The following is a 6,796-nucleotide window of genomic DNA, read 5'->3' as shown; positions in this document are numbered from 1 at the left end:
ACATAGCAAGACCATTTCTCAAAAAAAGAGGAAAGAAATAAATTAAGTTAAAAGATACTAAAACATATCTTGCAGAAATGAACAAATCAAGCCAGGCATGGTGGCATGCAGGAGGCTGAGGCAGGAGGATCACTGCAAGTTCGAGGCCAGTCTGGGTTACAAAGTGAGTTCAAGGCCAGCCTGACCTGCGTAGTGAAAGCTTGTCTTAAAAAGACAAAATAGGGCTGGGGATACAGCTCATCGGTATAAGTGCCTGCCTGGCAAGCACAAGGTCCCAAGTTCAATTCCCGGTAACCAAAATAAAATCAAAAAGCCAAAGCAAAACACAAAAAACACAGAAATTAAAAAATCAAGTAGTTATTAAACGTATACATTAAAATTTTTAGTAATGTAATTAATAAGTTCAGTAAGTGAAGGGGTTTGTCTATACCTAAGGAATTGTTCATTTAATAACTATTTGAAAATATCAATGTTTGCCCTATAAAAATGATCATTTCATATTATACAATCTGTAGCCTATATGTTTTTGCTTTTGCTTTTATTTTTGAGGCAGGGTCTCACTGTAACCCAGGCTGGATTTAAACTCACTATGTAGCCCAGGTTGGCCTCACATTTGTGGCAATCCTCGTGCCTCAGCCTCCTGAGTGTTGAGATTACAGCATGCACCGCCATGCCCAGTTTATAGCTTATACATTGAAGGCATTAAATTAACTATTAGATATAAAATAATGAGCACAATGTTTAATTTGGTCTCCTTTGGGTTTTTTTTTTTTTTTTTCGTCTACTAACAGAGTAGCTGTTTCACTTGTTGGTTATCATGAATTAACATAGCAAAACTACTCTGACCCCACGAGCGTGCTTGTGACGCGTAGGGTCTCGATGCCTGTGAGCCTGACCTCAGAGCGGCCGCGTGGGCCTGCGCCTCGCGTGGTGAGGAGCTCTGGGCGCCCCGCCGCCCAATCTAAATTCCTGCCGGACTCACTTGTGATTTGATGCCACCTGGTGGTAGTGGTGGACCCATTTCTACATAGCACTGGGGACGATTCTGAGTCCAGCGGCGACAGCTTTGGCATCCCTGCCTCCACTTCTGGCCTCGTGAGCAGGCCAGATCCAAGTTCACCTGGGAGAGAGGAGGAACCGGAGGCTGGGCCTCCCCAGTCTTCCTGAAGCTGCTGTGCGTCCTGTCAAGGCCTTGGCCCCTACTCCACCTGCCCCCGGCACGGAATTCCTCACCCCACCCCAACCCGCAGGGGCACCTGCCCCGAGAGAGGCCGGGCAGGCAATGTTCTGCGTGACGTGTCAACTACAGCTATAATTATATTTTGGAGGAGTCATGGGGTTTTACTGTGCTTATCAAGGACTCCAAAAGATCACAACATTTTGTATTTTAGAGACTTAGTTACAGCAATTGTTTTAGCTGATAATCAAAAGCCTTTTTTTTTCTTTTTCTTTTTGTCTTTTTGAGACAGGGTCTGGCTATGCATTTCAGGCTGTCCTTGAGCTCGCTTTGTAGCCCAGGCTGGTCTCGAACTCACAACAACCCTCCTGCCTCAGCCTCCTGAGTGCTGGGATTACAGGGGTGTGCCACCACGCTCGGCCTACATGGAATTTTATGTTTTATTTTTTATTTTTTGTTTTTTTTTTCCAGTACCGGGAATTGAACTCATGACCTCACTCTTGCCAGGCAGGCGCTGTGCCGCTGAGCTAAATCCCCAGCCCCTTACACGGAATTTTAAATGAACCTTTTTAATAAAACTACCTTTGTGAGGCAGGAAGATGGCCAAGACTTTCAGGCCAACCTGCGCTACATAGTGAGTTCAAGGCTAGCCTCGACTACATCATTTTATGAATGATCCCTGGTGGCCCAGCAGACTCAGAAATTCCCTGTTAAATTTCATGGTATAATGGGGCACCTGATCTGGTACTGTCGCCCCTCAGCCCTCACACAAAACGGGGCTCGGAGCTGTCGGGGCGGTGCTCAGGTAGCAGGGGCTGTGTTTCTACGCTTCTGTGCCTGCGCTTCTTCCTGGCAATGCCCGGCCCCTGGACTTACCCCTTGGGCCCTGAGGCAGGCTGAGGTAGCAGACTGAGCCCAGCACCGCACAGCACCTGGGGCCGCAGCTTTTGGATCAGGGCCTTGGTAGCTTGTGTCACCATCTTTGTCTCCCATGAAAGGATGGAGCACCAAGCTGACTGTCCAGGCACAGGCTCCCGGGAGGCCTCCACGCTCACCGCCTTTCCCTGGGGCCTTTCCCTGGGGCCTTTCCTGTGCCTTCTGCTCAGCCCCCCCCACCCCCCAGCTCCCTGCCCTCACTCAGGCTGTTTTTCTACTTTTCCAAATGCTGGGCGGGGGACATAGCTCAGCGGCACAGCGCCTGCCTGGCAAGTGCAAGGTCCTGAGTTTGATTCCTGATACTCAAAAAAAAAAAAAAAAAAAAAAGATATCAAATGTGGCCTGCTGTTCCTGCCTCAGCCACCACTGCCTGGTTTTCACTGCTCAGAACCCTGTCCAGGCCCCTTCTCCACAGACCCTTCCCAATTTATTTTATTTGTTTCTTTGCTTGAGACAGCCTTGCCATGTAGCCCAGGCCAACCTTGAAATCACTATGCAGCCCTGCCTGGCCTTGAACTCGTGATTCTCCTGCCTCAGCCTCCCAAGTGTTGGAATCCCAGTCATGTGTTTCTCTAGTTTTGTACCCAGGGCTAAGAGTACGCTGAGTCAAACCGTAAAGCAGTGGGGGCAAACCTATGCCACAGGCCCCACAGAGGGAGCTAGGTCGCCCCCGCATCACCCCCGCAGCCGAGCACCGCTACCAGCGAGCACAGGGGCCGTGTGCATGCTCAGAAAGGAGTAGCAGCACCAGGCGCTGACATCGCCGGCCGCGACTCCTGAGCCATGACTTGTGGGAGCTTTCGCGTGCACTCGGTCTCTAAAAGGCCCGCCAGCCCTGCTGTAGACGCTGGACAACATACAGGACTAAAACAAGCAGGCTCAAACTGGAGCAGGCCCGTGAGGAATCAAGGCAACAGCAAGCTCCTGTGTGTCTGCAGGCGCCTCTTGGCCTCTGTCCTATGCAAGTGGTCCATTAAAAGAACACAGGGGCTGGGGATTTAGCTCAGCGGCACAGCGCCTGCCTGGCAAGCATGAAGTCATGAGTTTGATTCCTGGTACCGGAAAATACATAAATAAATAAAATAAAATAACTTTTTTTTTGGTCTTTTTTGAAACAAGTTCTCGCTATGCAGTTCAGGCTGGCCTTGAGCTCACTTTGTATCCTAGGCTGGCCTCAAACTCACAACGATCCTCCTGCCTCAGCCTCCCGAGTGTTGGGATTACAGGCATGCTCCACCACGCCCGGCTTCATTTAAAAACTTTAGTGTCTCCACAAAAAGCATTCAGCAAATACTAAATGATTGAGACTTGAGAGGCTGGGGATTTAGCTCAGCGGCAAAAGTGCCTGCCTGGCAAGCACAAGGTCGTGAGTTCGGTTCCTGGTACGGGAGAAAAACCAAAAACAAAACAAAAAAAAAAGTAAATGATTGAGACTTAGAGAATCACAACACAAGCTGCAATATCTGTCCCAAAATTTAGGAGTTTCTCCCATTTCTGCTGATGCTATCAGTCACTTTTTAAAAATGTTTTTATTTTACTAGAGAGGAAGAGCCTAAAATGCAAAAGCCAGGCATGGTGGCACACACCTGTAATCCCAGCACTCAGGAGGCTGAGGCAGGAGGATCATTGTGAGTTCAGGACCAGCCTGGGCTACAAAGTGAGCTCAAGGCCAGCTTGAACTGCATAGGGAGACCCTGTCTCAAAAAGACAAAGAAAGAATGCTTAAAATGTCTAATGCAAAACATTCAGATAGAAATGAAACCAGTAGATGCAGATTATTTGATTCCCCTGGCCTGAACACATTTGGGTTCCAAAAGGCAGATGCTCCTCACTGATTACATAGGTCAGGAGGGTGATCAGGTCATTTATTTGAACGATTTTCTCCTCGTGTATTTCTAATATTCTTGCCCCACTCCTGACCACTCAGGCCGGTACTGTGCTCAGACCAGCATCTGTGTCCCACCACCAAAGAAAATGATGAAACAAAATAATTTCTGTGAACCTTCTGGCCCCAAATCTATCACGTTCGCAGAGCACGGCCCTTTAAACCTCAGCGAGAACATTCGTATTTTAAACCTGAGAAGGCTGGGTAATAACTAGGATCGTATGTTTATCGTTAACTCAGTGGCTTAACCCTTCAAGGTGCTAAATGCCTTTTGGCATAGCGATTTATTCTGTATCTTTTCAAGAGCTTGTCACCGGCTGGGGTGTACCCAGTGGCAGTGTCAGCCGGTGGTGAACTTCGCAGATGGACTCCAGACTCTTGTGTGTGATGAGCCGGAAAGACAAGCGTACAGCCCAAGTGCAGCTGAACGTGCGGAGGATCGTGGGAAGTGGCGCTCAGGGCACACCTGTGCCCAGGAAAGATAGGGCATGAACCGAAAACGGTGCCGGGGGCCAGGGAGGAAAAAGCACCGCACACAGGCGACAGCACGCAGCTCCAGCCCCTGCTGTGTCAGGCCTTCGGAACTGAACGGGTATGCAGCTCAGCCCGTGGCTCCCGAGCCTCCAGGTATGACTGACAGGAATGACTGACAAGGTGCTGACTCATCTTAGGGGCTCTCAACACATTCCTGTCCCAGAATTCATTCTGCTCTTAATTATATGTACGGCGTGCAGTACCTCTGTATGAATAGTTAATGAGGTTTGAGTGGGGTGCAGGTGGCTAAAGGCCAAGTTAAGAGATCCAACTCATGTGTACTCTCGGGGCTGGGGATTTAGCTCAGAGGCACGGCGCCTGCCTGGCAAGTGCAAGGTTGTGAGTTCAATTCCTGGTACCGGGGGAAAAAAAAGCCAAAAAAAAAAAAAAGAGTTCTTCATGTGTACTGTCACCTACAGCATCAGAGGTCTCAAGTTATTATGTGATTTTTACCTCTCTCAGGACAATAGAAAGAGTCATGGCTGCAGGGTGCTGTTTAAAATTAAATAGATGCAGTGCTGGGTGTGGTGGTGCATCCCTGTTATCCTAGCACCTGGGAGGCTGAGGCAGGAGGATTGCCAACAGTTCATGGGCTACATAGTAAGTCTGAAGCCAGTGGAATTATGGAATGAGACCCTGTCACAAACAAACAAAAAATTAAACACCACACACCCACACACACACACACCATTTTCCTAGTGCTTCCTTGGGGTCTACAGTATGGGGAAATCCAGAAACTTTTATAAATAACCTCAGATCAAATCTGTCCAGTAAATATTTGGGCAGTATACTATTTTTTGAGACACTAACCTCTCTTGCTTTTTTGTTTGTTTGTTTTCTGTCTTTTTGAGAAAGGGTCTCACTATGCAGTTCAGGCTGGCCTCGAGCTCACTTTGTAGCCCAGGTTGGTCTCGAACTCGCAGTGATCCTCCTGCCTCAGCCTCCTGCGTGCTGGGATAACAGGCGTGCGCCACCACGCCCGGCCTCCTTTGATTGTCCTAGTAATCTCCCCTGCCTTGCCGGCAAGCAGACGCATCTCCCTGGTCTACTGCCCTAGTATCCAGACAGATGCGGCCGAATGTGGTCACAGCCCTCAAGCTTTCGTTTCTAACCACGCAGGGCTCAGCAGGGCGGGGCTCGCACCTTAAACCAAGCGTCGGGCAGAACCAGGGGCGCCCGGGACGGTGGGCAGAGCAGGGCCCCTGCAGGCTTCCCCCAGCTGCTGCAGGGCAAGAGTGCCTAGAGAAAGGTGGCTGTGAGCCGCCACTGTCCCATGTCACAAACCAGAGGCCTGCGGGCTGGGTAAGGCCCACTGGAACTTTGTGAATTTCTGTCATTTCATAATTAAAATCTAGGCAGTTTGGGCTCAGACTGAAGCTCAGTGTAGAGTATGTAGACATGCACAAGGCCCTGGGTTTGATCTCCAGCACCAAAAATACATTAAAAAAAAAAAAATCTAGGCCGAGTGTGGTGGCACATGCCTGTAATTCCAGCACTCGGGAGGCTGAGGCAGGAGGATCACCATGAGTCTGGGCTACAGAGAGAGACCCTGTCTCACAAAGAACTAACTCAGTTCCCACAAGAATTCCCTTAACCCTTTCTGAGGGTGCCTCCCCAACCACCCAAAGACGTCTCTCCTGCTAGACCCCGACTCTTGGCATCGTCCCATCGTCCCACTTGCAATACATTAACCTTTGGGGACAAATGTAAGCAATATCCAAGCATAGCAGGAGTGGACACTGGATTGCCACTGTCCCTGTCCATCCGTGCTTGGTCCCTGCTGAGAGCAGGGCTTTACTGCCGTTCATCAAGACACCTGCACTGCTGTTTTCCAGGTAGGAGAGGAATGGTCCTCTTGTTTGTTTGTTTGTTTTAGACAGGGTCTCACTTTGCAGTTCGGGCTGACCTTGAACTCACTCTGTAGCCCATGCTGACCTCGAAGTTCAATGCAATCTTCCTGTCTCAGCCTCCTGAGTACTGGGATTACAGAATGTGCACCACCAGGCCCAGCAGGAATGTTTCTCTTTACCCAAGATTTTTTCCACTAAGGAGGAAGCAAAGGACAGACTGAAGGGCCTAGGGATGTGGCTCAGCCGTAGAGCACTTGCCTCACATACCCACGGCCCTGGGCGTCCCAGCCTGGGAGCCGGCTTCCATAGAGAGCTGGGATCGGGCACCGCCTGGGTCCTGCGCCTTCTCCTTGCGCTTACCTGGTAGTGAGGCGTGGGGAGCGGAATGGTGGACAGCGCCAGGGAAAGCCGGGC

This window comes from Chinchilla lanigera, unplaced genomic scaffold (assembly GCF_000276665.1).
Source record: "Chinchilla lanigera isolate Chin_1 unplaced genomic scaffold, ChiLan1.0 scaffold00010, whole genome shotgun sequence".
Taxonomy (NCBI): domain Eukaryota; kingdom Metazoa; phylum Chordata; class Mammalia; order Rodentia; family Chinchillidae; genus Chinchilla; species Chinchilla lanigera.
Note: the sequence above shows the minus strand (reverse complement) of the source record.